Source organism: Hylobates moloch, unplaced genomic scaffold, assembly GCF_009828535.3.
Source record: "Hylobates moloch isolate HMO894 unplaced genomic scaffold, HMol_V3 SCAFFOLD_12, whole genome shotgun sequence".
In the NCBI taxonomy this organism is placed as follows: Eukaryota; Metazoa; Chordata; class Mammalia; order Primates; family Hylobatidae; genus Hylobates; species Hylobates moloch.
The window spans coordinates 75,544,020-75,557,206 of NW_026652287.1; positions in this window are offsets into that span (position 1 = coordinate 75,544,020).

Consider the following 13,187-nt stretch of genomic DNA (forward strand, 5'->3'; position numbering starts at 1 on the left):
CTTATAAATGGGTACTAAATGATAAGAACTTATGAACTCAAAGAAGGAAACAACAGACACTGGGGTCTACTTCAGGGAAACGAGTAGGAGGAGGGAGAGGACCTGAAAGGATAACTGTTGGTACCGGGCTTAGTAGCTGGGTGATGTAATAATACATACAACAAACCCCTGTGACATGTGTTTACCTACATAAAAAAACCTTCACATATACTCCCAAACCTAAAATAAAAGTTAATTTAAGAAAATGGGATGAAGCAAGAGAAAACAAATTCAAAAGCTAACAGAAGACAAGAAATAAGATAAGAGCAGAACTGAGGAAGACAGAGACACAAAAAACCCTTAAAAAGAAATCAATGAATCCACGAGCTGGTTTTTCAAAAAGATCAACAAAATAGATAGACCACTAACCAGACTAATAAAGAAGAAAAGAGAGAAGAATCAAATAGACACAACAAAAAATGATAAAGGGGATATCACCACTGATCCCACAAAAATACAAACTACCATCAGAGAATACTATAAACACCTCTACACAAATAAACTAGGAAATCTAGAAGAAATGGATAAATTCCTGGACACATACACCCTCCCAAGACTAAACCAAGAAGTCAAATCCCTGAATACACCAATAACAAGTTCTGAAATTGAGGCAGCAATTAATAGCCTACCAACCAAAAAAAGTATAGGACCAGATGGATTCACAGCCAAATTCTACCAGAGATACAAAAAAGAGCTGGTACCATTCCTTCTGAAACTATTCCAAACAACAGAAAAAGAGGGAATCCTCCCTAACTCATTTTATGAGGCCAGCATTATTCTGATACCAAAACCTGACAGAGACAACCAAAAAAGAAAATTTCAGGCCAATATCCCTGATGAACATTGATGTGAAAATCCTCAATAAAATACTGGCAAACCGAATCCAGCAGCACATCAAAAAGCTTATCCATCACGATCAAGTTGGCTTCATCCCTGGGATGCAAGGCTAGTTCAACATATGCAAATCAATAAATGTAATCCATCACATAAACAGAACCAGTGACAAAAACCACATGATTATCTCAATAGATGCAGAAAAGGCCTTTGACAAAATTCAACAGCCCTTCATGCTAAGAACTCTCAATAAACTAGGCATTGACGGAATGTATCTCAAAATAATAAGAGCTATTAATCACAAACCCATAGCCAATATCATACTGAATGGGCAAAAACTAGAAGCACTCCCTTTGAAAACTGGCACAAGACAAGTGTTCTCTCTCTCACCACTCCTATTCAACATAGTATTGGAAGTTCTGGCCAGGGCAATCAGGCAAGAGAAAGAAATAAAGCATATTCAATTAGCAAAAGAGGATGACAAATTTTCCCTGTTTGCAGATGACGTGATTGTATATTTGAAAAACCCCATCATCTCAGCCCAAAATCTTCTTAAGTTGATAAGCAACTTCAACAAAGTCTCAGGATACAAAATCAATGTGCAAAAATCACAAGCATTCCTATACACCAACAACAGACAAACAGCCAAATCATGAGTGAACTCCCATTCACAACTGCTATAAAGAGAATAAAATACCTAGGAATACAACTTACAAGGGATGTGAAAGACCTCTTCAAGGAGAACTACAAACTACTGCTCAAGGAAATACGAGAGAACACAAACAAATGGAAGAACATTCCATGCTCATGGATAGGAAGAATCAATATCATCAAAATGGCTATACTGCCCAAAGTAATTTACAGATTTAATGCTATCCTGATCAAGCTACCATTGACTTTCTTCACAGTATTGGAAAAAAACTACTTTAAATTTCAAATGGAACCAAAAAAGAGCCCGCATAACCAAGACAAACCTAAGCAGAAAGAAGAAAGCTAGAGGCATCACACTACCTGACTACAAACTATACTACAAGGCTACAGTAACAAAAACATCATGGGACTGACACCAAAACAGATATACAGACCAATGGAACAGAACAGATGCCTCAGAAATAACACCACACGTCTACAACCATCTGATCTTTGAAAAACCTGACAAAAATAGCAATGGGGAAATGATTCCCTATTTAATAAATGGTGTTGGGAAAACTGACTAGCCATATGCAGAAAGCTGAAACTGGATCCCTTCCTTACATCTTATACAACAATTAACTCAAGATGGATTAAAGACTTACATGTAAGAACTAAAACCATAAAATCCCTAGAAAAAAAGCCTAGGCAATACCATTCAGGCCATTGGCATGGGCAAGGACTTTATGACTAAAACACCAAAAGCAATGACAACAAAAGCCAAAATAGACAAATGGGATCTGATTAAACTAAAGAGCTTTTGCATGGCAAAACAAACTATCATCAGAGTGAACAGGCAACCTACAGAATGGGAGAAAATTTTTGCAATCTATCCATCTGACAAAGGGCTAATACCCAGAATCTACAAGGAACTTAAACAAATTTACAGGAAACAAACAACCCCATCGAAAAATGGGCAAAGGATATAAAGAGACACTTCTCGAAAGAAGACATTTATGCAGCCAACAAACATACAAAAAAATGCTCATCATCGCTGGTCATCAGAGAAATGCAAATCAAAACCACAATGAGATACCATCTCATGCCAGTTAGAATGGTGATCATTAAAAAGTCAGGAAACAACAGATGCTGGAGAGGATGTGGAGAAATAGGAATGCTTTTCCACTGTTGGTGGGAGTGTAAATTAGTTCAAGCATTGTGGAAGACAGGGTGGTGATTCCTCAAGGATCTAGAACCAGAAATACCATTTCACCCAGCAATCCCATTACTGGATACATACCCAAAGGATTGTAAATCATTCTACTATAAAGACACATGCACACATATGTTTATTGCAGTACTGTTCACAATAGCAAAGACTTGGAACCAACCCAAATGCCTATCAATGACAGACTGGATAAAGAAAATGTGGAACATATACACCATGGAATACTATGCAGCCATAAAAAAGGATGAGTTCATGTCCTTTGCAAGGACATGGATGATGCTGGAAACCATCATTCTCAGCAAACTAATGCAAGAACAGAAAACCAAACACTGCATGTTCTCACTCATATGTGGGAGCTGAACAATGAGAACACATGGATACAGGGAGGTGAACATTACACACTGGGGCCTGTCAGGGGGTGGGGGACTAGGGGAGGGATAGCATTAGAAGTAATACCTAGTATAGATGACAGGTTGATGGGTGCAGCAAACCACCATGGCATGTGTACACCTATGTCACAAACATGCACGTTCTGCACATGTACCCCAGAACTTAAAATATAATTTTTTAAAAATGTGATATACATACACGATGGGCTACTATTCAGACATAAAAAAGAATGAAATCCTATCATTTGCAACAAAATGGATGGAACTGGAGGTCATTATTTTAAGTGAAATAAGCCAGGCATAGAAAGACAAGCTTTGCATGTTCTTACTTATTTGTGGGAACTAAAAATTAAAACAATTGAACTCACAGAGATAGGAAGTAGAACTATGGTTACCAGAGGCTGGGAAGGATAGTTGTTGTGGAGAGTGAGGGAAGGAAGGAGGAACTGGGGATAGCTAATGGGTATGAAAATATAGTTAGAGAGAATGAATAAGATCTAGTATTTGATTGTCCAACAGAGTGACTACAGTCAACAATAATTTATCATACACTTTTAAATAACTAAAAGAGTATAATTGGATTCTTCGTACACAAAGAAAAGATAAATGCTTGAGGTGATGGGTACTCCATGTACCCTGATGATGTGATTATTACACACTGTATGCCTGTATCAAAATATCTCATATATCCCTTAAACATATACACTTACTATGCACCTATAAACACTTAAAATAAAAATAGACAACTGTACCAACAGAATATAATAGAAAAGAAAAAGACCCTTGTTTATAAAGAAACTTGATATACAATATAGTAACCACTAAAGAACAGTGGGGAAAATTCGGTATTTTGAATAAACGATTCTGGGCAGATTGGATATCCATTTGGAAACAGAATAGAATCTTAATTACCTGCCTCCTACCCTACACAAAGTCCATTCCAAGTAGAACTTAGATATAAATATGATAGAACAATAAACTTTCTAGAGAAAAACATAATATTTTCATCATCTAGGCTAGCCTTAAACAGGAAACAAAAACCAGTTTCTAATCATGTAGGAAAAGATGAAAATTTGGGTTACAGTTAGATGGATAACTTGTTTTCATCAAGACACTTTAAGAAGATGGAAATTGGAGATGATATTTGCAAAACATACAACTAACAAAGAGGTTGAATCCAAAGTATGTTTTTTAAAAAAACTCTTCAAATCAATAAGAAAAAGAACAGGCAACACAATAGAAAACTGGGCAAAGACTTAACATTTCACAGAATAAGTTATCTAAATGGCCCATAAACACACAAAGAAAGGCTCAACCTCATCAGTCATTAAGGAAATACAATTAGTATCACATTGTGATACCATTATAAAACCACCCAAGTGGTAATATTAAGATTGAAAATACCAGGTGTTTGCAAGGACATGAAACAATGGGAACTCTAATATACTGCTGACAGGAGTATAAATCGGTACAACCACTTTGGAAGACTATTTGCCATTGTCTACTAAATTTAAAAATATGCAAAAACCAACAACTCACTACTTCCATGCCTAGATATATACCCAATATAAATGCATACACGCGTGTAGCCAAAGGTGTATACAAGAAAGGTCGTAGCAATATTACTGGCAATAGGCAAAAATTACAAACATCTCCAATATTCATCTGCAATAGAATGGATAAATGTGGTATATCATGAAATTGAATAGCATACAGCCATAAAAAAGAATTAATCCCAGCTATACACAACAGTAATGATGAATCTCACAAATATAGTGTTGAGCAAAAGAAGTCATACACAGAAGAATATATACTGCAGGCATTTATATTGCTTTTTAAAAGAGGCAAAATCAAATTATAGTGCTTAGAAATGCATTCTTAGTTGGGGAACTATAAAGAAAATCAAAGTAATTAGCATAGTAGTTAGCATATTGACTATTTTTGAACTGGTAGTGATTGGAAAGCTGCAAGGGGGGCTTCTAGGGTGTAAGAAACGCACACATTCATGTGGTAGGTGACAATCACATGAGTTTTCTCTGTAATCACTGAGCTATATATTTAAAAATTTTGTCTACTTTTCTTTCTGCATTATTTCACAGTGAAGAAAAGTTAAAAAAAAAAGAAGCAGATGAAATAGTCTGTCAATTCATGTTAAAGTGCTGCAAAAAGATCAAATGGAATGAGAAAAAATAAAACCTTTAACATCTGATAGTTACAGGTAATGTGCAGCCTTAGAAGTTTCAGGGAAGTCACAGGGAGAAGTAAAAGAGCCAGCAGTCAAGAGTTAAAGATAAGCAGGTAACAGGAAGCAGAGAGTGAGTCCCGCCTACTCCACTTTGGAGGGAAAGAAAGAAAAAGGCACAATGATAGCAAGGAAGGATGATGCTACTATTTTATTTTTTGGTGTGTTTCTGTTAAGACTGAAAGGATTTGTGAGTACCTTAGTGGACAAAGGAAAATGAACCAGTAGAAAGGGAAACTGTAAAAAATATAACAGAGATGTGATGATTATTGGATCAACACCCTCTACACTGTGGCCTCCAAACTTTTTCACCGTTTTACATCTCCTCCTGCCCTTTGTCCCAACATTTCATAGAGCATGTGGGAAAGGAAGTCAAAAAAAGAGAAATAAGAGAAAGCTACATGCTCCATTGTCCATCACCAGTTCCCCAGCCAAGAGTAGATTGGAGTGAAGAGAAAGGGAAGTTTTGCACCGAATAAGGGATTAACATTCTGAAATAAATTGTCCTTGAGTTTGGAAAGCTTGAAAATGGAATTTTTTTTTTTATGCCTGAAATTGCCCTAAGAAGCAGTGAGATTCATTGGTGGTAAGGCAGAGGGAAGGATGAGGCCAAGGTTCAACCAAACTTAAAGACAATTAGGCAAAAGAAAGAAGCTTTAGTGATCTGTTGTACAGAATGACTATAACAAATAATAATGCACTACATATTTCAAAATTGCTCAGAGAGTAGACTTTAAATGTTTTCACCGCAAACAAACGGTAAGTATGGGAGCTGATGAATGTGTTAATTAGCCTTATTTAATCATTTCGCAATGTAAACATAGATCAAAATATGACTTTGTACCCCATAATATACACAATTATTATTTGTCAATTAAAAATAACATTTAGAAAAAAACTTAAAGACAATAGTGAGAGAGAAATAAAGCTGGTTAGTGATTTCTCCTGTAGTGGATGCTGTGGTTTTCCACCTAGTCTCTCTCCATAACCTTCTCACGGCTGAAGCTCTCATTTCTCCAGTATTGTGGGTGTTGGCAGCTGCCTGCTCTTAGCTTTCTCAGGGCTGCCTAAAGCCAAAGACAACCACCCTTCTGAGGTCATACTTCCTTCCTGTGTCCCATGAGTGGCCTGTGTAGCACACTGTGAAGGGCCCACCTGATTCCAGAGCTCCCCATGGAATGAAATGAGGCCTTGGCTGTGACTGCCATTCGGCTTATCCTTTTACCCCAGGATTTCTCAAATTCAGCACTATTGACATTTTGAGCTGGATGATTCTTTGTTGTGGTGGCCACTTTGTATATTACAGGGTATTTAGCAGTGTCCTTGGCCTCTATCCACTAGATGCCAGTATGTCTCCAGATGTTGCTAAATATATCCTGGGGTTCCAAACCTTCCCAGTTGAGAACCATGATGCAATCCTGCCCTTTTGACAGTACCTCCTGAGGCGCTGATCCTAAGAGCATTCCCCAATAAACTTCCTGCATACAAATCACCAGGTCTGTAGCACACACAACAAATTCAGTTCACTCAATAAACACGTGTTTATTTATTAGTAAAGTATACCTGTACTACTGTAATTATATCATAAACACTATAGAGCATAAACAAAGAACAATTTAAGGTGAGATAAAAAATAAACATAATTAGTAGTTCTAGCATTTTCCCCTACTCCTCAAAAGACTGTTTACTAGCACCTTCTAGGGAGCCTAAACCCTACATTGGAGACCAGTACCCTGGGAGCTGGGAGGCATCAACAAAAAGAATGTAGGTGGAGTGTTCAGCCTTACTAACACTGAGTTAAGGGAAAACAGGGAGGATACTTAAAATAAAAATATTAGGGGTGACATGGTGATGGGCGGCAAGATGGAAAAAGTCTTTGGTTTATATCCAGATGGTATTGATCACTTCAGTAGGTATTAGATAAAAGGGACTTGTAGCTAAATAAAGGTCATATCTTACAGTGTCTACAAATTACCTACTTAAATTCCTATAAAAAAAAAAAGTAAAACGAAAGTTTAAAAGGTAGCAAGCAAGGGCAATGAGAAGTAAAGATAAGAAAGACAATGAATCAAAAGTTCAGAGGGAATTGCTTTTAATTGTATCATTATTGGTAGGCCAGGCGCAGTGGCTCACGCCTCTAATCCCAGCACTTTGGGAGGCTGAGACATGCAGATCAATTGGGCCCAGGAGTTTGAGACCAGTCTGGGCAACATGGTGAAACCCTGTCTCTACAAAATATACAAAAATTAGACTGGTGTGGTGGTACGTGCCTGTAGTCCCAGCTACTCAGGAGGCTGAGGTGGGAGGTTCACCTGAGCCTGGGGAATGAGAGGCTGCAGTGAGCCATGATCGTTTCACTGCACTCCAGCCTGGGTGACAGAGCCTCTGTCTCAAAAAAAAAAAAAAAAAAAAAGCATCATTATTGGATTATAGATAAATTCTTGAACTTCCAACACAGTCTTTTACTCTAAACTTAACATTAGGCCATCACAACCTTTTATGAGCTTATTAAAATAATACCTTACCATTAGAAATAAATAGAAATTTTTAGAGATTCACACAGAAATTGACAGATAATTGTAGTAAGATACTTCATTCCATTATCAGTCCATTTTAGACGAAGTAGTAAAAATAAATGAGATACAGGCTTTGAATAATGTTAAGTAATAATGTCGAAAACATGATTTTTCACATTTACATTTAAGGCCTAAGTTTCTACCCACTCTTGGAGCATTCCTCAGCTTTTTCTGAAAGTGAGAGAGTTTCAGGGTAATAATCCATGTATCCTCAGGACCAAGTCTCTCATAGATGGAACTATAGAGGCCAGGCACGGTGGCTTACATCTGTAATCCCAGCACCTTGGGAGGTCGAGGCAGGCAGATCACGAGGTCAGGAGATCAAGACCATCCTGGTCAACATGGTGAAACCCCGTCTCTACTAAAAATACAAAAATTGGTTGGGCGTGGTCGCGTGTGCCTGTAATTTCAGCTACTCAGGGGGCTGAGATAGGAGAATCTCTTGAACCAGGGGGTCAGAGGTTGCAGTGAGCCAAAATCGCGCCACTACACTCCAGCCTGGCAACAGAGCAAGACTCTGTCTCAAAAAAATAAATAAATAAATAAAAATAGATGGAGCTATACACCTCTGTGTATTCTAGAAAAGCATGGGACAAGCTTTTTTCTCAAACACAACAGTAAATGTGTGCTTAATATTATGTCAAAAGAAAAAACAAGAAATAATTTAAGAGAAACTTGATTGGAACATTCTATTTCTTTGGTAGTCAAAAAGTAAAATAAAACAAACAATCAACAACAAGATTGATCAGCCTAACTACCTAAAACAAAGCAATCATCAAAAACAAATAATATGTACTCAAGTTTATGTCAATAAAATGTAAACCTTAGATGAAACTGATACATTCCTAGAGAAATATAACCTACCAATACTGACTCACCAAAAAATACTTCGTATTATAACTGTTAAGTTGACTAAGCATTTAAAAATCTACATTCAAAGAATAAATGACCTGAAATAAATTTACAAGGTGAATTCCACCAAACATTCAAAACCAGGTTACCCCAATCTTATTAAAACCCTTAAAAAATGAACAAAGAGGGAGCAAACATTCTCCAACTCAAATTCACAGGAAAAAAAAAACAAACAAACAAACAAAGGACATGGAGGGCCAAGCTGCAGAAGAAATGCAAAATACAAATGAACATATTAAAAAAGATCCAACTGCACTATTAGCTACAAATTCAAATTAAAACCATAATTAGATGCCAGTTTTGCTTCTCAAATTTGCAATTACTTTGTGGGTACAGTGCATTGAAGACTGGTAAGGGAACAAATTGTTACAACTTTTATAGAGAGCAACAGTAGAAATCTGGCAAGATGTATCAAAAGCCCTTTAAAATGTATATTTTAAATAGTTATTCTACTTACAGGAATGTATTTTTAGCAAATAATCAGAAATGTGGGCAAATAGGGATGCCTATTACAATGTGATTAAAAATAAGAATCAGTTAAAATTATAATATTCATATGTGGGAGAATTCTTAAATATATCCTAATATATTCATTCAAAAGAGTGGTTTGCACCATATAAATAAGGAATTGAAATAATTCAAAGAATATTTAGCAACATACAAAAAATATAATGACACAATACTATATATGCATAGAATACAAAACTAGAGATGAAACACAACCCCACTTTGTGTGAAAAACACTGAAGATTAAGACATTAAAGACATCAAAACATTGACAGAGATTGATATGGTTTGGCTGTGCCCCCTGCAAATCTCATCTTGAATTGTAGTTCCCATAATCCCCACGTGTTCTGGGAGGGACCTAGTGGGAGGTAATTTAATCACAGGTGCAGTTACCCTCATGCTGTTCTCGTGATAGTGAGTGAGCTCTCATGAGATCTGATGGTTTTATAAGACACTTTTCCCCCTTTTGCTCAGCACTTCTTCTTGCCGCTGCCATGTGAAGAAGGACGCGTTTGCTTCCCCTTCCACCGTGATTGTAAGTTTCCTGAGGCCTCTCCAGCCCTGAGGAACTGAGTCAATTAAACCTCTTTCCTTTACAAATTACCCAGTCTCAGGTATGTCTTTATTAGCAGCATGAGAACGGACAAATACAGAGGTTATTTTTATGTCGCTAAGAACATATGTGATTTTTTTATTCCTTTGTTTTCCCCAAGTTTTCTGTGAGTATATATCACCTTATAACCAGAAGAAAAAAATAGTCTTTTTAAGGATCTGATGAACTTATCTATGGTGTAAGCGTTATAACTACAGTAGGGATTAAACAGAACAAATGGAAAAACTTTGACTTATCACTTTAGGAAACATTGCAAGAGCATTAAGAAGAATAAGTAAGGCCGGGCGCGGTGGCTCACGCTTGTAATCCCAGCACTTTGGGAGGCCGAGGCGGGCGGATCACGAGGTCAGGAGATCGAGACCATGGTGAAACCCCGTCTCTACTAAAAATACAAAAAAAAAAATTAGCCGGGCGTGGTGGCGGGCGCCTGTAGTCCCAGCTACTCGGAGAGGCTGAGGCAGGAGAATGGCGTGAACCCGGGAGGCGGAGCTTGCAGTGAGTGGAGATCGCGCCACCGCACTCCAGCCAGGGTGAAAGAGCGAGACTCCGTCTCAAAAAAAAAAAAAAAAAAAAAGAAGAATAAGTAAAAAACACAAACTATTTGGAGCTGGACAGACATAGTTTTTTTTTCTTAAATAAAAAAAAGTATTATTTTTTTATTCAGTCTTACTCTGTCACCCAGGCTGCAGTACAGTGGGGTGATTATGGTTCACTGCAGGCTTGACCTCCCCAGGCTCAAGCAAGCCTCCCACCTCAGCCTTCCCAGTAGCTGGGACCACAGGCAAGCACCACCACACTCGGCTAATTTTTGTACTTTATTTTTTTTAGAGACAGGGTTTTGCCATGTTGCCCAGGCTGGTCTCGAACTCCTGGGCTCAAGTGATCCACTTGCCTCAGCCTCCCAAAGTGCTGGGATTACAGGCATGAGCTACTGCACCCAGCCTAGACATAGATTTCAGTCTTAACTACTTATTAAATATGTCATATTTGGAGCTTTCTTATCTACAGGGTAAATACCCTTCCTTGCATGACTCTTGTCTGAAATTGAGTTTACATAGTTAATGGGCCTGGCGTGATGTCTAATGTAGAGTAGATTTTCCAAAAAGGTTTCATCATGTCCCCTTACTGATACCTAGATCTTATCTTTTGATAGCTCAGCCTTAATCTTTTGCCTAAGATCAAGTTAATGTTGCCAGTATTTCCACTATGATCAATTAAAACTTGATTCCATAAGGCCTCATCCATGTAAGGTAAATTTAAAATGACATTTGGGACAGCTGAATACAAAAATACATCTCCTTCCATAATTAATAAAGACAGGAAATAATTTATTCAAAGAGGACTGAAAAAAAAATGTTACCTGAATTGACAATTATTTGACTGAGCTTACGAATCATTTCATTTAGAAGTCAAAACAGTTGTACATGGAGATGACTAAAGTGAGTCAATTTATTAATTAGATAATACCCTAGTTATCCATTTTCTTGCCTATCAGGAATTTGTAAAGGACAAAAATTTCCACGTTGTTGTGAAAGGCAAAATTAGAACACTTCTCATTGAACTATTACAAAAACTGTTCTTGCATGCTCTAATTTTATTTGAAATTAGAAATAGCTTCAGAGGTATTAATAGAATCAATAAATAGTGATATGTAATCAATGTTTGATGTTGATAATTTTTTATTGATTTTACTGTGTTGATTATAAAGAACTTAAGGGAACACCAGGCACCATGTTTCCAAAATATCTGGCTTGTTTAAATATACACAAAACAGAGCTATACACTAGTACATAAATAATCTAGATTAAGACAACTGTTTGTACAATGATTTTGTACTGGCCTATATTTTTATCATCTCAAGCAAACATTCTTTGTCATGAGTCCTTGAATAAACGAAGAAAATATCTCGGTGTAAAGAAAATGAATTTTGCTTTTTTGGGGCATAACATTTTATTTCTATCACAAAGCTCAAAAATTGAGCAGTGATGCTTGTCAGCTTATTCTTTTCAGCTGAATGGAATGGAAAATCACACAAAATTGAACACAGAAACTGCCTTGACCTTCTCAATTGCTTGAAAATGGAAGTGTTTATTCAAACATTTACATGGTGGCCCTGGCTCATGGTGCCTTTGATTAATATAAAGTGTTTTTCTAAGATAAGCAGCTCAAGGCATAAGCTTTCTTCACTTCATCTCTGCTAAACTTCTCCATCTAGCACAACTTAGAGGCCCTGAAAAAAAATCATTTGTTTGTTCTTTCTCACCTGGACTCCTGTAACAGGAACCCAACAGATCTGTAGGCTTGCCCTCTTGTCATTTTATGATCCATTCTCCACAGAGCACTGGAGCCATCTTTATAAAATGCAAATCAGCTTCTCTTCCTTCCTTAGTTAAAACACTCAAATGGCAGCCAATTGTAATTAGAATAAAATCTTAACCTCTTCCACATCTGATTTCATCTTGCACTACTAACTCTTTCCTCATTGGGCTGTAAGTATACTTTCCTTTTTACTGTTGTTCAATCACACCAAATTCATTCCCACTGCAGGAACTTGGCCTTGCTATTCTCTGTGCCAGGAATGCCTTGCTCCTAGACTTTACCACATCTGCCTTCTTTTTTGCATTCAGGTCTTGGCTCAAATATCATCTTTTCAGAGAAATCTTCTAACTTTCTAATCCAAAGTGGAACACCCCTGCTCCCCATTACTTTCTGTAGGTCTGTCATTGTTGTTTCCATACCACTTATTACTAGCTGGCATTATTTTATTCATTTATGTTCTTATTTATTATTTTCTACTCTTCACTAAAATTTCATTTCCATAAAGGCAAATATCTTGTTGATTGTATTCACTGCAGTATTCTTAACATCCTGGATACTGACTAACACATACTGTTCTGTTTGTAAATAGTTTATACATAAACATTCATCTGTGCAACTAATCAATTGAAGTTTTTTTATTTACAAGCAAGAGAAACTAACTCCAGTGAATTGGAGCAGAAAAGTACCTATTGAAAAACATGTTTAATTTTATGTGTCAACTTGATTGGGCTACTGGGTGCCCAGATATTGGGTCAAACATTATTCTGGGTATTTCTATAATGGTAGTTTTGGATGAGGTTAACATTTAAATTGGTAGACTGAATAAAACAGATTGCTCCCCCTCAATTTCTGTAGGCAACCATTCAATTGGTGGACGAAAGGTCTGAATAGAATGAAA